Genomic DNA, 22,951 nt, shown 5'->3' on the forward strand with positions numbered 1-22,951 from the left:
CCCATACGCATCTTTCCTGAACCGATGACGCCATAGCCCCACGTCTCTCCGCCAGCAACAATTACAGCTACAGCAGCTACTGAGCCTGTTAGGGCTCTTGCAGCAAAATATAATGCTCCTCTATTACCACCGTCAGCAACAAGTGGACATGGAGAACAGCGTGTACAACATCCTCAGGGCTCCACAGCTGACTCTTCCCATCCACCCCTCCCCTCCCTTCATCGGATATTTCCCAGAAGGCTTAGCGGCCGCTAAGTTTTTACAATAACACAAACAAAATCAGGCTAAACGTGTTAGATGGAAATAATATTTATTTTTAATACAAGATGCAATTCTGGAATATTTTAATATTGGACAAAATGGAATTAAATGAAATGTAAACCCTGAGTGTAACGGACATACTCGGGATGCTCTATGTCATGTGTCTCTCTGTTTTCTGTGAAGAGCTCAAATACTATACTATACATAGTGACTCATTTACACAAAACATTTCAGTGAAAAAAAAAAGGCAAGCAACATATCTCAGCAATTAAATGTATATTTATTACTTTTCACGACTCAATTGTTTGTCAGCGGTCTGCTCCATGTGAAACAATACATCCTCATCGGTCTGTATTGCGGTGTGCTCCAACACCGGAAAACCCCAGATTGAATTGAATTGAATTGAATTTCCTTTCATTGTACGATTACAACGAAACTGAGGTAGCCCCTATGGCGAGTTTTGTTTGATTCTCAGAAATCACACAAAATCAGCTATATTCAGCAAAATTGCAGCCTCCTTGGTGCTTGGGACAAACTTCCACTCAACCTGGAGCAGTAATTCTCGCTACAGTGTAACTACAGAACCCCTAGTACATAGTCAAACAGTTGTTTTCGTGCTAGCTTCAAGTACTGAATTTTCCTGCATTTTCTTATATGACACAACACGACTTTGAGAGAAGCGAAAACAGCTTTTTGGCAACTGAAAAACCTGCTGAAGTCGCAATGACCACATCTTTTGCACACGTGTTGAGGATACACGTGTACACCAGTGTGTACAATGTGGTGTCATGAAGTTAAGCCATTCCAAAATGGTGGGCATAAAGCATTGTTTTGTTGAATGTCACAGGCCCGATTTTCCATATCTTTGGCTACGCTCGATACAATGGGTAAACCTTTTGCACACCTGTTCAGGGGAACGTTCTCAACTAGTCTGGGCGATGTTGTGTCATTCGGTTATGCGATTCCAAAATGAAGGTCTACATTGGCTCCTTTGGTAATCAGGAAACGCACACAATCAGCATGACCCTTCGTGACTGCGAGCATCAGAGGGGTGCACTTAGCCGGGTACCGGGGACCAGAACGCAACTCATTGATCCGCCCTCTGAAGGATTCTTCATGCAGCAGGGTCACTAGTTTGTCCAGGTCTCCATAGAAAGCGGGATCATGGAGGTTCGCGTGACGAGCTTTTGCTGCAGAAGCCATTGAAGAGTCAAGAGTAGACAGCGTCCTCTATGCAATGGAAGACTTTGTGCGACTGAAGTGGTTTATATAGCTCTCAGAAGTGCAGTTATGACATCACTAATGACATCATCGATGACCTCATAGTTGAAGTGACATCATCGATGATGTCATGAGTGACAGTAGTCATAATGACATCTGATCACACTGATGACATCATCACCAGTGACATCACTGATGACATCACCACCAGCGGGGACTGATGACATCACTGATGATGACATCACACATCACTGCAGCCCGCCAGGGGTGCACTGAAGTCTGGGCAGTGATGTCATCAGTCCCTGCTGGTGGTGATGTCATCAGTGATGTCACTGGTGATGATGTCAACTCATTGGCACACTTTGACCTTGAGCCTCACAATGGTGGGGGTAGCCATTCCTGATACATGACCAAGAAAGTTCAGTGACAGTCAAAGGTTAATTGGACACTTTAGTTAGCCTGGGTGATCCTAGAGCAGACCTGGGCAAAAGGCGGCCCGCGGGCCACATGCGGCCCGCGAGCGCCCCCTGTGTGGCCCGCGCTGGAATTGCAATTTTTTTTTTTTTTTTTTTTTTTTTTTTTTTTTTACAGTGCACCTGAATGCAACATGCAAGGTACCCGCTGAATAAGTGTCCAAATGTTCATGTTATTCTGGGCAATACTCCACTTCCGTTATAACATTTCAGTCTGGTATGGAATATCTTTCAGTAATCTTTATGACTAAAAGGCTGAAAGTAATCTAATGTGTAAGAAATGACTGTTCTACATTGAAGTAAAAATGGAAATAGTTAACTTGTTGGTTTTGGATTTATTTAGCTTCAAGAGTGCATTTTTGTTCGTGTGACCCTCAACACAGGCTTTGAGAATCCCGGGCCACTTACTGATACTTATGCTTAAATTAACACTCATATTCTGGTTTATTTAAAGAAAAACATTTTGGCTAGTGGAATGGACAGATCTAATTGGCTGGTAACTTTAAAATATAGCAGCCATATTGGCAGGTGGTCAAAAAAGTTAATGACATACGAGTGAGTGAGAAAAGGATCAAATATTGGTGTTTAAGACTGAATAATGACATCACAACTGTTAATTTAAAATGAGGTATTCCTCTAAACCTGACTTCAAATGCCCCCAAAAAATTTGCGCCGGCGCCATTCGGCCCCCAACGCTCAGCAAAATCTGGCCCTCTGGTAGCGAGGACATTTTTTTGTAGCCCTCTCTATCATCAAAGTTCCTGGGTTACGGCATGACAATATTTGTTCGGCCCCCGGCAACAATCTGGGTTTCTCATGTGGCCCCCCATGAAAAATAATTGCCCACCCCTGTCCTAGAGTCTATGGAGAGCCATTCCCCAGAGGCTCTGGGATCACACAGGCGTTAAGCCGCCACGCCAACGTCAAGGCAGTGTCCGTGTGGAGGTTTTTTTTTTTGTTTTTTTTTGTTTCCTGCTATGCAGTTTTTTTTGTTTTTTTTTAACAGTAATAAATTCCCCCCGGGGATCAATACAACAACATTAATACGAATATAAAACTATAAAACGATAAAATATATATACAAATACAGATATATACAATGGGGGAGACCCACCCCTTTCGAAAAACAAACTAAAACAGGGCTCAAAAAAAATCCTCAGTCAAAAACAAAACAGGGGGAGTCCCACCCCTTTTCTTGTCTAAAATTAAAATGGCTCAAATAAAAATGTAAGAAATAAAATGGCGGAGGGAGGGAAGGTCCTTTGACACACACACCACAGCCGCCCCGAACAACAGGTGCCTATGGCTGGAGGGCAGGGTCTTCTGGCTGGAAGCGGCTCACTTCTGGCTGGAGGGTGGGCTCCTCTGGCTGGGGAGGGGTCACTTCTGGCTTGAGGGGGAAGGGGGGCTGGAGGGCGGGCACTTCTGGCTGGAGGGCGGGCTCTTCTGGCTAAGGGAGGGGAAGTTTGAGACGGCTTAACACCACCACTGCCATCCTCACACCCATTGACCTCTTCAAGGACTCGAGGTCTGCAGGGTCTGGTGTCTGTGTCTGTGTTGCAAAGCACAAAAATAAGACAGATTGAATGGTGTGAACTACTGTATATGTAGGCACAGTTAAGAGTAACAACATTCATTTTATTACAAATTAATATGTTGTAATAAAATGTCTTATGGCACTAAAATATTGTACTCACAAAGTCGACGGTGCTGCTGCTGCTCTCTGCACTTGGAGATGGAGACACCTGTTCATGCAGAAAGAATAAGATGGACAGAAAATGATAGTCACTTCCCATTTCACCGTACATACATTACTGTGCAGCATTAAAGCAATTCCCTCTCCAGCCACTGACCTCGAAAGGTTGCTGGCATCGCCTAGGCCTCCTCCTGACTCTCACCTGCCCCCCACCCTCCGCAGATGCAGCCATGCTGGGATCTTTCTGTAGACATGAAACATAAATGGAAAGACGATCAAAGATGAAGATAACTATTTAGATAAACAAGAACATTTAAACTTGCCCCTCTCCTTTCACTCACCTTCCATTATGGCTGTAATTGGCTGCGCAGCATTTTGACCTCCTGTCTCAGAACAGCGTTTTGCAGCTTCAGAGAGGCGCACTCCCTCGTAAGCTCGAAGGTGGAGGGTTCCCCGGATGTGCCATGCTGGGGGCTGCCTGGGGGCTGGCTGGATGCTCGGGACTGGCTGGGTGCTGGGGTCTGGCTGGGTGGTGGGGGTCGGCTGGGGAGGGGAAGTTTGAGACGGATCAACACCACCACTGGCATCCTCTGCTGGTTCACGGCCATTGACCTCTTCCACTCCTTGAGGTCTGCTGGGTGTGGTGTCTGTGTCGGTGTTGCAAAGCACAAAAATAAGATTGAAAGGTGTGAACTATATGTAAGCACAGTTAAGAGACACCGAGGCATTAACTACATGATTTGACTTACCCTGGCAGGCTCCTCACTGCTGGTGGAGTCAAAGGGATGTCTTCTCCTGCTGTGCTGGTTCTGCTGGCCCGTCCGGGTTGGCACACTTTGACCTTGTGATGAAGTCACAGGCTCCGCCCCGTCCGGGTTGGCACACTTTGGTCCGGGTTGGCACACTTTGGTCCGGGTTGGCACACTTTGACCTTGTGATGATGTCACAGGCTCCGCCCCCATCCGGGTTGGCACACTTTGGTCCTGGTTGGCACACTTTGACCTTGTGATGATGTCACAGGCTCCGCCCCTGTCCGGGTTGGCACACTTTGGTCCGGGTTGGCACACTTTGACCGTGTGATGATGTCACAGGCTTTGGCACACTTTGGTCCGGGTTGGCACACTTTGACCTTGAGCCTCACAATGGTGTGAGTAGCCATTCCTGATACATTAGCCTAACTTAGACAAATTCACAGTAGCCCAAAGCGAGCAAGCCTCACAATGGTGGGGGTAGCCATTCCTGATACATTAGCCTAACAGACAAATTCACAGTAGCCCAAAGCGAGCAAGCCTCACAATGGTGGGGGTAGCCAATCTTGATACATTAGCCTAACTTAGACAAATTCACAGTAGCCCAAAGCGAGCAAGCCTCACAATGGTGGGGGTAGCCATTCCTGATACATTAGCCTAACTTAGACAAATTCACAGTAGCCCAAAGCGAGCAAGCCTCACAATGATGGGGGTAGCCATTCCTGATACATGACCAAGAAAGTTCAGTGACAATCTGTAAAAAAGGTTAATTGGACACTTTAGTTAGCCTGGGTGATCCTAGAGTCTCTGGACAGCCATTCCCCAGAGGCTCTGGGATCACACAGGCGTTAAGCCACCACGCCAACGTCAAGGCAGTGTCCGTGTGGAGGTTGTTTTTTTTTTGTTTCCTGCTAGGCAGTTTTTTTTGTTTTGTTTTAACATTAATAAACTCCCCCCGGGGATCAACACAACAACAATACAATACAAATATAAAACTATAAAACTATAAAACAAATATATATATACACATATATACAATGGGGGAGACCCACCCCTTTCTAAAAACAAACTAAAACAGGGCTCAAAAAAAATCCTCAGTCAAAAACAAAACAGGGGGAGTCCCACCCCTTTCCTTGTCCAAAATGGAAATGGCTCAAATAAAAATATAATAAATAAAATGGCGGAGGGAGGGAAGGTCCTTTGTTACACACCACAGCCGCTCTGAACAACAGCTCCTATGGCTGGAGGGCTGGGGGGGGGGGCTGGCTGGGGGACATTTGGCTGGGGGGGGGGGCTGGGGGGTGGGGACATTTGGCTGGGGGGGGGGCACTTCAGGCTAAGGGAGGGGAATCTTCAGCCGGCATAACACCACCACTGGCATCAGGGGAGGTGGGGGCGGGTGGGGCCGCTGGCACACCCGTTTGTGCTCTGACGTTGGGTCCTCAATGGAGCGGGGCCTTCGGAGGGGGGTGGAGGGCGGTGTGGAGGCAGGGCTGGCTGGGCTGGCTGGAGAAGGGCGGGAGGTGGATGGCAGGGTGGTGTCCTCTGTGTCCTCTGAAGAAGAGGAGAAGGAAGAGAAAAGGGCCTTGATGGCCCTGTCAAGTTCCCTGTCTTCCTCTTCCTTCTCCTCTTCTTCTTCGGGAAACAACAGGTTCCCGTTTTCTTTGAAGAGCTACAAAAACACAAGGAATGGAATGTTGCGCACAGTCATCATGCTACATCAAATAGTGTCATCTGCCGACAACAGATAATACTAACGCAACAACAAATGCTCATAACTCCTAGGAAAATGGATGAAACTGCATGAAACTAGGTGCGTGAATTCATCTCATGATGATGATGCTTCGGTTTAAGTTTGGTGTAATTTGGAGTCAAAAAACTACTTTCAAGCATAATGCCAATCGACTCCAAATGGCCTGAAACGCATCTGAATACAACCTGGTACAATGCACTTAATTCTTCTTCAATGTTATGTGGCAGTAAAACATGTTACTCACATCGAGGAGTTCCTCTTGGTCGTCTTCAAATGGCTCCTCTGGCCCACTGCCGCCGAGGGCGAGAAGTGCCGTCAGGTCGGGAAGTGAAGGGAGCTGTGCATTGAGAAATCAATGTATAACTGTGTTCCATGTCAGGTATGAGGTACACAAAAAGACACGTGGTTTGGCACTTAAACATTTTACTCACATTGCTGACGTCGCCCTCTGAAGGGCTTGAGGGCCCACTGAGCGTCACCTGTGCATTGAGAAATCACTGTATAACTGTGTTGTATCTCAGGTATGAGGTAAGTATATCAGCCTGATATACACACAATATATCATATGTGTAACAACATTCCTTATATTACATATTCATATGTTGTAATAAAATGTCTTATGGCACTAAAATATTGTACTCACAAAGTCGATGGTGTCGCTGCTGCTGCTGCTGTCTGCACCTGGAGATGGAGGCACCTGTTCATGCAGAAAGAATAAGATGGACAGAAAATGATAGTCACTCCCCATTTCACCATACATACATTACTGTGCAGCATTAAAGCAATCCCTCTCCCGCCACTGACCTCGACAGGTTGCTGGCATAGCCTAGGCTGTCTCCTGACCCTCACCCACTCCCCACCATCTGCAGCCCTGCTGGCATCTTTCTGTAGACATGAAACATAAATGGAAAGACGATCAAAGATGAACAAAACTATTTAGATAATCAAGAACATTTAAACTTGCCCCTCTCCTTTCACTCACCTTCCGGTATGCCTGTAGCTCGAGGCGCAGCACTTTCACTTCCTGCCTCAGAAGAGCGTTTTCCTCCTTCAGAGCGGCGCTCTCCCTCTTCAACTCCGAGGTAGAGGGTTCCCCGGATGTGCCAGGCTGGGCACTGTCTGGGGACTGGCTGGGTGCTAGGGGCTGGCTGGGTGCTGGGGTCTGGCTGGGCGGTGGCTGTCGGCTGGGGCCTGGCCCTTTGCTGTCGCATGGCCCATCACTGGCGGTGTCGGCCTCAGCCTCACCTCCGTCCTCCACGTCCAGGCTTGTTGTCATGGGGGGGTCCGGCTGGGACGCCCTGAGGTCAGCCAACCTTTTTCGGGCCACCTTTAGGCTTAGCTGCTCAATGTATTTTTCTCCCTCAGCCTTCGTCAAATCTAAATGGTGCCGAATATGGCGTTTGGGGTCCTTTAAGACCTGCTGCTGTTTGCAGCCTTCAATCGGGCAGTTCTCGCCTGCCAGGATTAGCCGTCCTCCGGCGTGCTTAAATATAATTGCCCTTTCCTGGTGGTTATAAATCCGGTGTTTTCCCTTGAGGTGCTTTGAAAGCACCTCAAAAAGTTTCTTCTTGCATCCAGGGAGCGGGCACGGACAGGCATTGTTGGGCTTCGGATGGAACCAGCTACTAGATGGTTCTAACTAGGGTTAGACTGTTAGACTTGTCCCTCTGTTTTCACTTACCCTCACTACCGCCCTCAATTTGGCCCGCAGGGCCTTGTTCTCCCGCTGTAGCATATAATTCATCTCAAGGTTTGCCCGCTTTAACCATGCATTCTCCTCCTGGATTCGTCTGTGCTCCTCGCGGAGCTCCGCCTCACTCAACTCAGGTGGGGGGGGGGGGGGTTGCGTGGGCTGGCCCGGGCTCCTCCTCTGCTTGGCCTCCCTCGTCCTGGTCCATGGTTGTCGCCATGGGGGGATCGGGGTTTGATGCCGCCTGCTTTTGTTGCTTTTGTCCATCTCCTCCCCCGTGAGCTCTCGGTGGATCAGCAGGTGTTTGCGGAGACACTTATACCGCCTCCCCCCCGCACGACGCAATGGGGCATCGGCCCTCTTCCAGGGGCAAGTGGCGGGTGGCCATCTTATTAAATATCTCCCTCTCATGGCTGTTCCGGATCTCAGTGTGCTGCTCCCTCAGGTGCTTGGCGAGGTTGGCATATCTCCTGCCCGTTTCACGCCTCGGGATGGGGCATGCCACCTCGGGTCCCCTTCTTTTTTTTACTGTAGAAGAAATTAAAAAATAATCTTTACCACATGCCAAACCATTACACCTGCCCTCTCATGCTAACAGTATCATGGAAACAAGCTACCATCACCCAAGAGTCTTTATCTATCATAAGAAAAGAGAGAAACATTCCAACATAACACCACACTTGAGTTTGTATCTATTTGAAAAATTCTAATGAAAACAGGCCAACTGCCCCCCCAGCCTTCCCATCATGTCAAGTCAAGTCAAGTTTATTTGTATAGCCCTAGTTCACAAGCAACACGGTTAAGTAGTGCCTTTGAGGCAAGGTAGTCCATATTCTTTGCGCCACAATCCAGTAGCTCATCTTGCAAGAGTTCAATTATCTAACCTTTAAAAATACATTTTACCTAACTAACATGTAATATACATATATATCTGTGCAAAAAGTGGCCATTTCAGCCCTAAACCCACTAATTTATTGATTATAATTTGGTAAAGCGCCTAGGGTGCAAGGTAGTCCATATTCTTTGCGCCAAACTCCAGTAGCTCATCTTGCAAGAGTTCAATTATCTAACCTTTAAAAATACGTTTTACTTAACTAACATGTAATATACATATATATCTGTGCAAAAAGTGGCCATTTCAGCCCTAAACCCACTAATTTATTGATTATAGTTTGATTAAAAATTAGAAATATGAATTGGAATGTTGAATATATGAACAGAAAACATTCTGCTTTATCATGTGAATCTATATCTTGAGCGATTTTGGTGTTTTGTGGCGAAAAAACAGCAAGAAAGTTACCTGTTTCACTGTGATGCTCTCAGTTCAACTCTGTCCAAGTGATGTCTCCCTCCTACTGCAAAGTTTGTTTACACAGGTGCAAGACTGAAAGGCGCAGGTCCCAATAGGCCCCGCCCACCGATGAAGAGAAGATGCTGTGAATTGCGCCTGTCTCCCGTGCCTCGTATTTTTTAAAGGGTACCTATGCCCGTTTTTTTCTTTTCTTCCCCCCCCCCATTTTTTCAGGATTGGCCACTAATAATGAGACAATGGCACAGTTAAAATATTAGCCTCCAAAAACAAGGCCTTGTGGAGTTATAGCCCTTTCAATTGGTCAAATGTAGAAATAAAGTGAAAAAAACAAAACGACCCGATTTGGCTCTAATTTGCTGACAGTAGGCGTTGAAAGATGCCCTAGCTGACAAATTTTGTGAAGTTACCTGTGGGGGTCAAGGTTCAAAGGTCAATCCCGCAGGCCAGCAATTGAAGCTGCAACCAATGGGCGATGAATATAATTAAATGTACTGTATATGCACATTGTTCCCAGTCACCCACAAGCCCCTCGTTTCGTTCTCCAAGTGGTTTCTCTTAGTCGGAATGAAGGCAACTCTATTTACTTAAGCCTATGCTGACTTTATATTAGGCTATATTTGTCTGTATTTATAGAGGTCCTTGGTTGCTATGACTTGCCGTAAATTTCCAGACTCATGCCTACATAGTGCGTCAGTCTTCATGTGATTTCCATTGACCATTTATGGTTTGGTGGGTGTGGGATATGGGGCAGCCAGTTGGACTGTGATTGGTCACAGGGGAATTGCCTGCAGCTGTGCACACAGTTGCTGATAGGTTAGTCATTCTTTTCCACAGTGCAGGAATCGTTAGTAGGGATTCTATGCAAGGTTTGATAGATGAGACCCCTGGTATACTTACCTCATACCTGTGAAACAAAACAGTTATACATTGATGTATCTATGCACAGGTGGCTTCACTTCACTTCCTGGAGTTTGTCCACGTGAGGAAGTCCGCTTCCAGGCGGACCAATAAAGTGGTATCCAGGACCGTCACGCTGTCCTCTGTCTGGCCCAGCTGTGTCTACTTTGTAATCACCTCCTTGTGTAGCCTATATTGTCTTGTCTCCCCTGTCAGTCTTGTCGGATTGTTGTTGCTGTCATGTGTCTCTGTTTTCTGTGAAGAGCTCAAATACTATACTATACATAGTGACTCATTTACACAAAACATTTCAGTGAAAAAAATAAAGACAAGAGACATATCTCGGCAATTAAATGTATATTTATTACTTTTCACGACTCTCTCTGTACTGCGGTGCGCTCCAAAACCGGAAATCCCCAAATTGAATTTAATTGAATTTCCTTTCATTGTACGATTACAACGAAACTTGAGGTAGCCCCTGTCAGACAGGCAGTTAAAAACTCAGTGCAGTTAAAAACTTTAGTTAAAAACAAAACTATAAAATCAAAGTTAATATAAACTAAGCTAAGATAAAAAAATACAGACACAAAACCACAACAAAAAAACATATATAACGCATACATTCCACTAGGTCCGTGTTCGGTCCGTCTGAGCGCTGCGGTACGGCATCGGAGCCGATACGTTTCCACTCTAATCATTGTGTCAACTCCCACCTACTCCACTGCGTTGCGTGTCTACTCCGTCCCACCTCCGACGATCCGGAGCTCTCTGAAAGAAATATGCAAGGCTTCTATTTTTCACGGATGACGGAGCAAAGCTGCAGCAAGTTGGGCGGAGCCAGGCATGAAATCAACAGGGCAGAGGTGTTTACAGCCTTCAATATCAAGCCAGAGGACAAACATGTATGAGGAAAAGTTCATAATTGAAGTGGAAAACCACAAAAATAATTTATGACACGACCCATCCTTTTTACAAGGACAACACCAAGCAAGTCCACCCCTCCTCTGCTTCTCCAGTTGGGAACAATGATCTTCTGCCTGTTTGTCGTTGTATTTATCCCACGTACAAATTGTCTCGCACGATTCACCGTGAGAACCTGTCGGTCTCGTCACTCTAGCTGTCTGGCGGAGCGGCGCCGTGACGGGCTCTGCACGCAGCCGGTTAGTGTTGGCGGAGCACAGAGCACGGATCAAAACCGGAGAACAGCCGCAACGCACGCAAATGCAACCAGTGCAATCCCGGCGTAAGTATTGCACAGACAGCCATATATTGCACAGTATTGCACACCCTGGTTTTGCACTAGCTCCTGTCTCTGCTTCTCTGTCTGCATTTGGGTCCACACCTCTACACAAACCATGCCATGTACTCTTCTACCAGAGGTAGAACAACATTTCATTGTGTTTTTTCATAAACTTGAGATGTCCCCTTCATGAAATGGATGGTCATCATTTTTAATTGTACTGTTTAAAAAAAGAAACGGTGCAAACATGCCTGCCCTGAAAGAGGGATTATCAACTTGATTCCAAGTAATTTTCTACCTACTGGTTGCATTTACATAATATTTGTACAGATGGGGCCCTATCTTCCCCCTGGCCTTAGGCGCTAGACTGGCCTTAACTGCAAAAAAAAACACGCTTTGCACCTGACTCAGGAAGATAGCATGTTTTTAGGCCTTGAAATGCGCATTACGCCGAAGAGGCGTTGTGCAGTGCCAGAATTAGCCTGGTAAACCAGCCCGTCACGTTAACTCACATTTCCAATGACTTGAGGCAGGGAGGTGCACGGTAGGGGTGTGGGCGGATTGATCCCAAAATATCGATACTCCCGATACCTGAGTCTCGTTTTGAAAATCGATCCTGACATCAAAAGATTGATACTGAACACAACTTTTGTGCGTGCATTCATGCAGGGCATCTCTGCCTCGGATTTGCTGTTGTCGTGTCATCACATGTGCACTGAAACAACAAGTACACGTGCCTGGGCCAATAATAGTGCTTGAACGATATGCAGGGCGGGTCTTGTAAAGGAAGGCAAGCAGCAGAGCACAGAGTGGGATTGAAATCCGATGCACACAATCGCATACAAACACACATGCCATTCCGTGATCTGATCACGGCTCAAAGGAACAGGAGCAGATCGTTTGGAGTTATTTTACATCAGTAAATGACAATGTTGTGAAGTGTGACGTAACCGCATGCAGGCTGTCCACTGTGGGACCACTAGCCTACTACCAACTTGTTTAAGCATCTGATAAACAAGAAAGAGAGCTCTGACCTGCAGAAAAGAAGGGAGGAGGAGGAGGAGGGAAATATCAGACAGGCACCCCCCCCACCCCCCCCCCAACACAGAGATAGACTCCACGGGCAGTCTTTTCACAGAGGAAAATAATATCCAGGTATATATAGTAGTTAAATTAATATTAAGGATCTTCAGCATTGGTTAATGTTACATTTTCAAACTGTCATAATTTATAGTGGTTGATAAATTGATAAACCGATTGATAAACCTCATAAATAATGACACACTGCTCTCCCCTACATGAAAGTTCATAAGCCATATTTAATAATAAAAAGTATCGGTATCGGTATCGATATCGGCAATTCTGGACAAGTATTACTTGGTATCGGATCGACACAAAATTTTGCAGTATCGCCCACCCCTAGTGCACGGGGAAAAACAGACTATTGACACAGGAGAGATCATTCAAAACAATTTTTTTACAATGAAATACAGGCCCATAAGTTAGGTCTACATATCTTTTCCAAACTCATTCACTGCCAAAAAGAAAATACTTCGTTCATATTGTCTTACATATGTCATCCTTTCAACAACAAAATAGAAGAAAAGGAAAAAACCCTCAAAACACCTTTACCCTGACCTATAGGCTGTAGCTGTTTTTTCCACTCTCTCATCTTGATATTTTCCTCTCTTTATTAGAGTTGTTTTATCATGTATTTGGAAAGTGTATTTGAGCACGGTTAGAAGCAACAGTGAAACAGTGAACAGTGCGGTGCTATAACATAAATGTACATTACATTTACATAGGCTAAATATATACATCATTACATTACTAATGTAATGTAATAATATATATATAATAATATATATATAATAATGTTCTGTAATTCTGGATTTCTGCAAGTCTTGATTTCCAATGATTTGCGGGGAGTTATAAAGTTGGAAAACCAGACTTTGGTGAAGAAACACTTTATTGACAAAACATATTATGATATGTTTAGTATTAATATGTTAAGTATTCAAAACATATTTTTGCTAACGAGATATTGTGTTTTACTCTTTCCTGCTGCTGTTTCGCCTATAAGATAATTTTCTAAACACATCTACTTGACACACAACAGCAGCAGCGCACGGCACACTTTGGGGCGGGCTGAATGGCACCTATCGCTTTCCCTGTCCTCAGTGCTGACATACACAATAACATAATTAATTATACTTCCATAGCTCAATATGATGTTTGCAAGCAATGGGCGATGAATAGAATTAAGTTGATATGCACATTGTTCCCAGTCACCCACAAGCCCCTCGTTTCGTTCTCCAAGTGGTTTCTCTTAGTCGGAATGAAGGCAAATCTATTTACTTAAGCCTATGCTGACTTTATATTAGTCTATATTTGTCTGTATTCATAGAGTTCCCTTGGTTGCTATGACTTGCCGTAACGTTCCAGACTCATGCCTACATAGTGCGTCAGTCTTCATGTGATTTTCATTGACCATTTATGGTTTGGTGGGTGTGGGATATGGGGCAGCCAGTTGGACTGTGATTGGTCACAGGGAAATTGCCTGCAGCTGTGCACACAGTCGCTGATAGGTTAGTCATTCTTTTCCACAGTCGCAGGAATCGTTAGTAGGGATTCTATGCAAGGTTTGATAGATGAGACCCCTGATATAGTTACCTCATACCTGTGAAACAAAACAGTTATACATTAATTTATCTATGCACAGGTGGCTTCACTTCACTTCCTGGAGTTTGTCCATGTGAGGAAGTCCGCTTCCAGGCGGACCAATAAAGTGGTATCCAGGACCGTCACGCAGCACCGGGTCAGAGTAAAGGAGAAAAGGCTCGTCCCGAAGCAGCACCTTTTGAGCGTATTCACCGTATTGCGAATGCAATTGCATAAATCATAATCTATGGGACTAAATACACATTTGAATGCATCAAATATATATTTATTTTATTTGATATATTTATTTTTTCTGTATAGGACCATGTTTGTCGTGTGGCAACTACATGTGTCGCATGGACATCTGACACTCCCTGTCTAGTGGCTAGATGACATGAAAAATACAACACACATTGAGTTTAAAAATATATAATGACACTATTTAAACACATTTGTATAAGTATTTGTGTTACTCAAGTAAAACTTATTTTTAAGTGTTATATAATTGAACTTTTAGTATTTTAAACTGGCCTCTCACTGATGGTACATCACTGCCACCACCGTATTGCAAATGTTTACTATGAAACTGTGCATTCATGGGGTCAATTGCATAAATCAGAATCTATGGGACTAAATACACATTTGAATGCATCAAATATATATTTATTTTATTTGATATATTTATTTTTTCGGTATAGGACCATGTTTGTCGTGTGGCAACTACATGTGTCGCATGGACACCTGGCACTCCCTGTCTAGTGGTTAGATGACATGAAAAATACAACACACATTGAGTTTAAAAATATATAATGACACTATTTAAACACATATGTATAAGTATTGCGTGTTACTCAAGTAAAACTTATTTTTAAGTGTTATATAATTTAACTTTTAGTATTTTAAACTGGCCTCTCACTGATGGTACATCACTGCCACCACTGTATTGCAAATGTTTACTATGAAACTGCATTCATGGAGTCAATTGCATGAATCAGAATCTATGGGACTAAATACACATTTGAATGGTGATTGGCTCTAAGACACATTTGAATGGCGATTGGCTCTAAGGGCCGGGTCGGTCGGGCTGTTAGTTAGCTGTTAGGGTATATTAACTATTTTATGTTATACCATGGTCTGGCTGAATACTCGTTTCTGATTGGCCGGCAGGTGTGCATTAAAACCGCATAATGCACACATAGTCCGGCTCAAGTCTAATCACATGTAAATTCATCCGCTGCCCAACCTGCACAGCTGTATAATTAACATAGCTTACTGTAAACAATCAGCACGCGCACAGCTGTCAAAGCCTCAACTGCTGCTGAGTTAGCTTGAGAAACAAACTAAACGTCCATGAAGAAAAATACAGCAACAATGTCAGATTTCAAGATTAATTTCAATATATTTAGACAGTACAGCGATTTTGAAGCGCGGGATGCAGCAGAGGAAAACAAAATTGAGAAGAAAAAGACAAACGGCATAAGGAACTGACACCCGCAGAGCTCAAACTGATGAAAGGATTAAATTAACCCAAAAAATGGGCAGTCTGACACTTTCTCCACCAAAAACAGAAGGGGGCAGACTTGGAGACATACTCTGCAAGTATGAGACACCTTGCGTGAGTTTTATGCCTCGGTTCAGTCCACTAAAGCTGGCGAGTACAGTGTGGCAAGTTTAATGTGCATCCGAGCAGGTATAAACCGCCATGTATCACAGTGCAATATAATAAGTGACCCAGAGTTCAAATCAAGCAATGCTGTCTTTAAAGCCATGTTGAAACGCTACAGGAAAAGCGGCAAAAACACCAGTAGCCATCATCCTCGTCATAGGTGATTCTAGGCTTTGCAAACAGGGGTAGCACCAGCAGGATGAAAATAGTAGTGTGACTACTAGGGGGGGCTGTGGACAAATACATTTTGTACATTTTGTAAAGTAAAATGCATGAATCTGATGCACTCTGAGAGCAAAATGAAGAGGCTAGTAGATATGAAGAACTACTACACACATCACATTAATATCCTCTTCACTGTGCTGTGGCTTTAAAACGATGAAAGAAATTGTCTAATAAACACAGGTGCAAGCAAAACACTAATGAGGGTTTCCAAATTCCAATCATGGAAGTTTGAAGCCCTCATTAGTGTTTTGCTTGCACCTGTGTTAACCCTGCCTTTTCAACAAAAAATGCCCCCCGTGAAAAGGGTCTACTGTCCCAACTCCCAGGCTAGGTAAATAGCCTACAGTAAGCAACACATGTGACTAAAGTGTGTAGGCTACAATAAAACAGAACAGGTTGCTGATATGGGATTCATGGCTTCTGTTAAGATATGAAACGCATGGCATGTTTGTGCCTTCCAACCATAGCATTAGAGTTAGTCAGACTTTTCTAGTAGAACAATGTACTAATAGCTTATACTGAAGTAGAACCATACTGTAACTGTAGTAGGCTACATTACTGGTTCATTTGAACAAAATATGAAGAATAAGAGCAGCTTATGGACTTTATAAATGTCCTTTGTAACAGCAGTGTAGAGACTAAATATCTGCAAATGACATCTCAAAGACAGGATGCTGTTGAGAAATATTTGAGGCTCTTCAATTGTGCTAAAACAACATTGGAGAGCTTTGTGCAAAGAAGATACAGGCCCACTGTTGCATTAATATTGGTATCCTATTTTATGGTTAAGTAGCCTATAAATGTGCATGCTATAGACCAATTATACGCCTACGTCACAATGACAACAAACAGCGTCAGATGCGCAAGACGGAGGCAGAAAGACAGACTCTGCGCAGCCCTGTCAAGTAGTTTTCTAGTGGTCCGAAAACTATTCGAGCAAGACATGTCTTCGTGTTGTACAGTGGGATGCCAGAATCGGAAAGCTATTGTAGCCGAGTATTCGGGTCCGCCTATTCACACTTGGTTAATAAAATAATAAACGATAGAGCCAGGCTGTAACGTTATAACCAGCTTCACCTTTATTCTCCCCACATATCCTGTTCTACGGCAACCGGAGGGAACATACACAGCCTCGCACACACGCAATAGAACACAACACAACACTGAACAGTCTGTTACACTATCAACAAAGCAAGGACTAATGTTTTACCGAATCCCGTCAACTCATACTGCTTTTAATGCTAACCGTAGGTGTCTTTGGTTGCAAGCCCAAAGAGGAAATCGTTAAAAATGCCCGACTTTGCAGTGCTCGCTCATTTCATATCAGGTATGCTGTAGTAGGCTGCTAGTGACAGCCACATCGCTCGGTTAGTTAACAACCAAGTAACGTTAATTGTCATTATTGAGTTGAACTGATTGGAACGAGGACATCATTAAAAATGCCCGAAATGTAGTGCTCTTCATAATCAGGTAAGCTGCCTGAAACTGTAGGCTGCTCAGCCACATCACTCGGTTAGAACGACCAAGTAACGTTACATAATGTCATTATTGAGTTGTGTGCATTATCAACATAACAATATATCTTTGCAAGTTACAGAATAATTATCTACGCTATCCCCAGTTATAAAGGAATGCACGATATATGTATTGCTGGCCACTCTAGGCTTGGCGAATTGACAGCGCCAGTGCGTATGGTATGGGTCTGTAAGACGTATCCCATTAACCAACGTTAATTTCGATGCATAACATTGCTTATCACTAGGCGATAAGCTGTGGTAGTAAGCCGAGAACTGCATTTTAAAACTAAAATCTAACTGTGTGTCGCAGATGAGCACAGAGCAGTCCTGACAGCGGCGTCTTTCACACAGCTCTGTCTGTGTCAATGAGCGGCTCCGGGCTTTTTGCCTACACGATGCGCGCGCAGCTCCATGTTGACAAGCTGTATAAGGGGTCTATTGGTATTGTTATTTTTTACTGGGGAGTCTCTCAGGCTGCAGTAGTGTCATTAAGTAAGGGATAATGGATAGTGAGCCGGTGATTACTGGCGAAATAATGACCGACAGGTGATATTGAGCCCGACGCGCAGCGGAGGGCTTAATGATTCACCTGAAGGTCATTATTTCCAGTAATCACCGGCTCACTATACATTATCCCGCTTAGAACACGGCCTACAACTAAATTATTCAATAATCTGACAAAAATAATTATTCAAATAGATTTTTTAATAGCGTTTTCAACGACAAAGCGGTTTCATTCATAATTGGCACACAAGACACCACAGCTGCAACTGGTTGGCGTAATTAGTAGTGTCTTGCTGACAAAAGGCTCTTATCAACTGATTAATCCAGGTGTGGCAGAGCAGCGGTCGGTTGTCGAGAAATAATGACCGGTGAATCTTGTTGATTGACCAATCAGAATCGAGTATTCAAGAGAGCCGTGTTCTAAGTGAACAAGCAGCTGGGTGTGAGCCGGTGTGAGCCGTGGCTCTCTCTCTCTGTTAGGCATGGGCATTTGGGACTCTAGAGCAGAGACAGACAGAGGCTAGATGGTAAGTTCAGAATTGTCAATTTATTGCATGGAGTTTGGTCCAGATGGCAGAATGAACATGGAGAGCTGACAGGCGGAGGTCCAGGCAGGTGAAAGCAGGGGACTGACAGGCAGCAGGAGTCAGAGCAGGAGGAATCTGCACAGAAGACCAAAGTCAGGTTTTTGTTTTCAACAAAGAAACAGGTTTATGCTTGGCTGGAGAGTTATCAAGACATTGACATTAACTGACATGCTGAGTCTACAATCTGGTGCTGGCTTGTAGTCTGGGCCGGGTATATGAAGAGCAGACAATTAGTGATGAGTGGTAGCTGGGGCCCAGCTCCCACAAACCTGGGTCCAATCCTGCAATCAAAACACAAAGGGAGCGAGGGGAGAAACTAGGGCCCAATCACAAACCACTCCCTACTCACTACCACTTCACTACCGAGTGCCACTCCAAATGGAGTTCCACTCGCGGCTGTAGAGGGCACTGCTGATTGAGGGGAGGGCATAAAAGAGAAGCCGAACAAGTGAGACGCCCTCGCTACCTTACCGGAAACAGGAAGGAGCCGTCACCATGGAGACGGACAGACGCGTTGCCTGTGCCGCAGCTGTCATGCTGTTCCACAATAGACGTGATTTCAACGGGGCGTCTATGATTTAGCTCTCATATAGACCCCTTATACGCCTACGTCACAATGACAACAAGTAGCGTCAGATGCGCAAGACGGAGGCAGAAAGACAGACTCCGCGCAGCCCTGTCAAGTAGTTTTCCAGTCGCCCGAAAACTATTCGAGCTAGATATGTCTTCGTGTTGTACAGTGGGATGCCAGAATCGGAAAGCTATCGTAGGAGAGCATTCAGGTCCGCCTATTCACACTTGGTTAATAAAATAATAAACGATAGAGCCAGGCTGTAACATTATAATTCACCTAATTCTCCCCACATATCCTGTTCTACGCAACTCGAGGGAACATACACAGCCTCGCACACACGCAATAGAACACAACACAACACTGAACAGTCTGTTACACTATCAACAAAGCAAGGACTAAAGTTTTACCGAATCCCGTCAACTCATACTGCTTTTAATGCTAACCGTATAGTAGGTGTCTTTGGTTGCAAGCCGAAAGAGGAAATCGTTAAAAATGCCCGACTTTGCAGTGCTCGCTCATTTCATATCAGGTAAACTGTAGTAGGCTGCAGCCACATCGCTCGGTTAGTTAACAACCAAGTAACGTTAAATAATGTCATTATTGAGTTGAACTGATTGGAACGAGGACATCATTAAAAATGCCCGACTTTGTAGTGCTCTTCATAATCAGGTAAGCTGCCTGAAACTGTAGGCTGCTCAACATCGCTGGGTTAGTTAACGGACCAAGTAACGTTACGTAATGTCATTATCAGAGCTGCCAAGTCTCACCCATTGAGAGTGAGAGTCACGCAATTTAACCTCTTCACACGCGCACACGCCACACTTGCTATTTCACACGCTCATAAATGTTTCCCTCTCACTTCTTATATTTCCATAACTCGCTGCTTGCGGCTTGCCGTAGTTCGAGTCTGTCACAGGGTGAGCCCGCCCTATTCTCCCTCTGATTGGCTGACCGATATTCTTACCCTAACTTTAACCAATCATCAGTCCCCCCTGCCTACATCTAACCAGAGCCGTATAATAGAGGATGTTGCGTATCGGATAGCGTCTTCACTTCACGTGAAGACTCAGGTAGGAGCTGGCGTTATATCCGTGAAAATGGCAGAGTGTTTGATGGGAAATGCGTGACGTTCGCCGGGTGCTAATGTGCTCAGTATGAGCGAGAAGCACCCGGCTAGCGGGGTAAGTGAACAGCGTGGCACATTGCTGCTGTGGGTTTAACATCAAACAACCGTGACAAGCAGTGTTCATTAAAATCATCACGCATGTGTGAGCTAATTGATACTTACTATGAGCTAAGGGGATTTACATTAACTGCACACTTGGATTTTTGTCTGTTTGAAAGATGTCAGGGAAGAAGAAGCAGCAGAGAGATCTGCTGTCATTCTGGGCAGTGAAGGGTCAACCACCCCCTGCCAAACTTGCCAGGTCAGAGGAAACAGTGGAGGATCTGACAGAAAATGACAGAGCGGAGGAAAATGAGACTCCAGAAGACACAGAGGATGAAATGGTGGAAGAGACAGAGAATGAGACTGCAGGGGAGACAGGAGATGAGGGAGTAGAAGAGAGTAAAGACAGAGAGAGAGCACAAGGAGGCTGACAGTGCAGGGAGAGCAGCTGGCATGGGGGTGAAGACTGAATAATTACATCACAACAGTAATCCTAATGTTAATTTAAATTGAGATATCCCTCTAAATCTACCCTAAAAAAGGGCCAAAAAAAATTTGCATCGCAAATCTCACTCCTAACTGTGGCTGAAACTTGGCAGCCCTGTCATTATTGAGTTGTGTGCATTATCAACATAACAATATATATTTGCAAGTTACAGAATAATTATCTACGCTATCCCCAGTTATAAAGGAATGCACGATATGTATTGCTGGCCACTAGGCTTGGCCAATTGACAGCGCCAGTGCGTATGGGTCTGTAAGACATATCCCATTAAACAACGTTAATTTCGATGCATAACATTGCTTATCACTAGGCGATAAGCTGTGGTAGTAAGCCGAGAACTGCATTTTAAAACTAAAATATAACTGTGTGTTGCAGATGGGCACAGAGCAGTCCTGACAGCGGGGCTTTCACACAGTTCTCACTGTCTGTCAATGCTGGGCTGACGGCTTTTTGCCTACACGATGCGCGCGCAGCTCAATGTTGACAAGCTGTATAAGGGGTCTATAGCCGGCTAATGTATAGACCTATTTTAGACCAAGCAGTAAATACATTATTAAAATGAATAATTAGCAGTATACAAAAATATACACTAGAGAAGTCCTCCAAGTTAGCATAAAAGGTAATTTATCTGAGCACAAGATTTTAACGTTATGTCAATGCTTAGCTCTCATTTAGCCCAGGATAATGTTGTCTATGCATAGACATGTTTTAGACTACACACAAAATGTATATATTTTTTAATTAATAACCATCCACAAATATGAAAAAGACACACATGGGCTACAAAATAAAGCTAAGTCCTTTTCGCTGAGCGTTATTGCGGTGTTTTTTTTTTTCGAACCACGGTCGATTTTTCAGAAATTCGCTTCCAACGCGTCGGAACACATCTGTGGCTGTGATTGACAGGTGGGTCAAAACTCGCATCGCAATTTCGTGCCGTATATTCGCATCGCTCTTGATGTATACGACCCCTGACTGTGTTTATATTAGGTCTATGTGGAATGTGGAGATGGCCAAGATGGCCAAGATGGCGCCAGTGTGTTTGGCTGCTCGTCTACTGCTCTCGCTTTGGTTTGTGTTCCTGCTGTGTCTAAGCCTTGGCACTGTTCAGATTAAGTCTCTGCTGGTGTACGATCGCCAATCCCTCCTGGACATCCGACAAAATGCCATGTTTAGTGGTTCATTTTGCCACAATGGACAAAAAACCGCGCCGCCGCTCCTAACAGGAATCCCGATTCATCTGTTCCGAGTCGCGCCCCCGCTGCCTAGGAGGAAACTGCTCCGCCGCCGTGGCAAACGGAGCGGCAAGTTGGTGAAACTGAAAGCCATGGCATGCTTTTCGTCCTTTTCTTACGTGAAACCTGGATTATCGTCTCCATCCGCCCTGCCGCAACGACTCTGGGACCCCAGCGCGACCTGCCTCGCTCCGGTTGCCAGCCTGGAGGTGCTATCCCAGCCCGGCCGCCCCTGTGCTCCTCGGCCCGGGAGACGCGGGGTGAATCCCCGCAATCTGCGGTCGCTGACCCGCGCTCCTATTTCCTCCGGATCAAAGGCTCCAGCTCCTGTCAGGATTGGCCTGGTGAATGCCAGATCGCTGACAAACAAAACGTTTATCCTGAGGGATTTCTTCAGCTCCCGCGCCCTGGATCTCCTCTGTGTGACAGAGACGTGGATGGCGGCGGGTGAGTGCAGCGCTCTCGTTGAACTGTTGCCGGCCGGCTGTTCCTACTTCAACACCCCGCGCCCCTCGGGCCGGCAGGGGGGGGGAACAGCGGTCATCTATAAGGATGATATCAAATGCAAGCAATGCTCTGCTTCTTTCTCCAGTTTTGAAGTGACAGTGTTTGAGGTGGGTCGTATTGAGCCTGTTTTGTGCGCACTCATTTATCGACCCCCTAAATACAACAAGGATTTTGTGACTGATTTCTCCAATTTTCTGGCTGGAATATTGCCCAACTATGATCGAGTGTTGATTCTCGGGGATCTGAATATACATGTCTGCTGCCCTGACAAACCGATGGTGAAGGACTTCCTAAACCTTATTGAATCGTTTAACATGGTGCAGAATGTGTCTGGTCCCACTCATGAACGTGGACATACGTTAGATCTCGTTATCTCGTATGGGCTGCCTATACTTAACCTAGAGATCTGTGATACTGTTTTCTCTGATCATAGCCCTGTTCTGTTTGATGTTGTTCTCTCTTGTACTGAGATTAGTTCTAGGGCTCCTGCTAGACTCTGTCGGACTCTTA

This window comes from Poromitra crassiceps (assembly GCF_964638095.1).
Source record: "Poromitra crassiceps genome assembly, chromosome: 5".
In the NCBI taxonomy this organism is placed as follows: Eukaryota; Metazoa; Chordata; class Actinopteri; order Beryciformes; family Melamphaidae; genus Poromitra; species Poromitra crassiceps.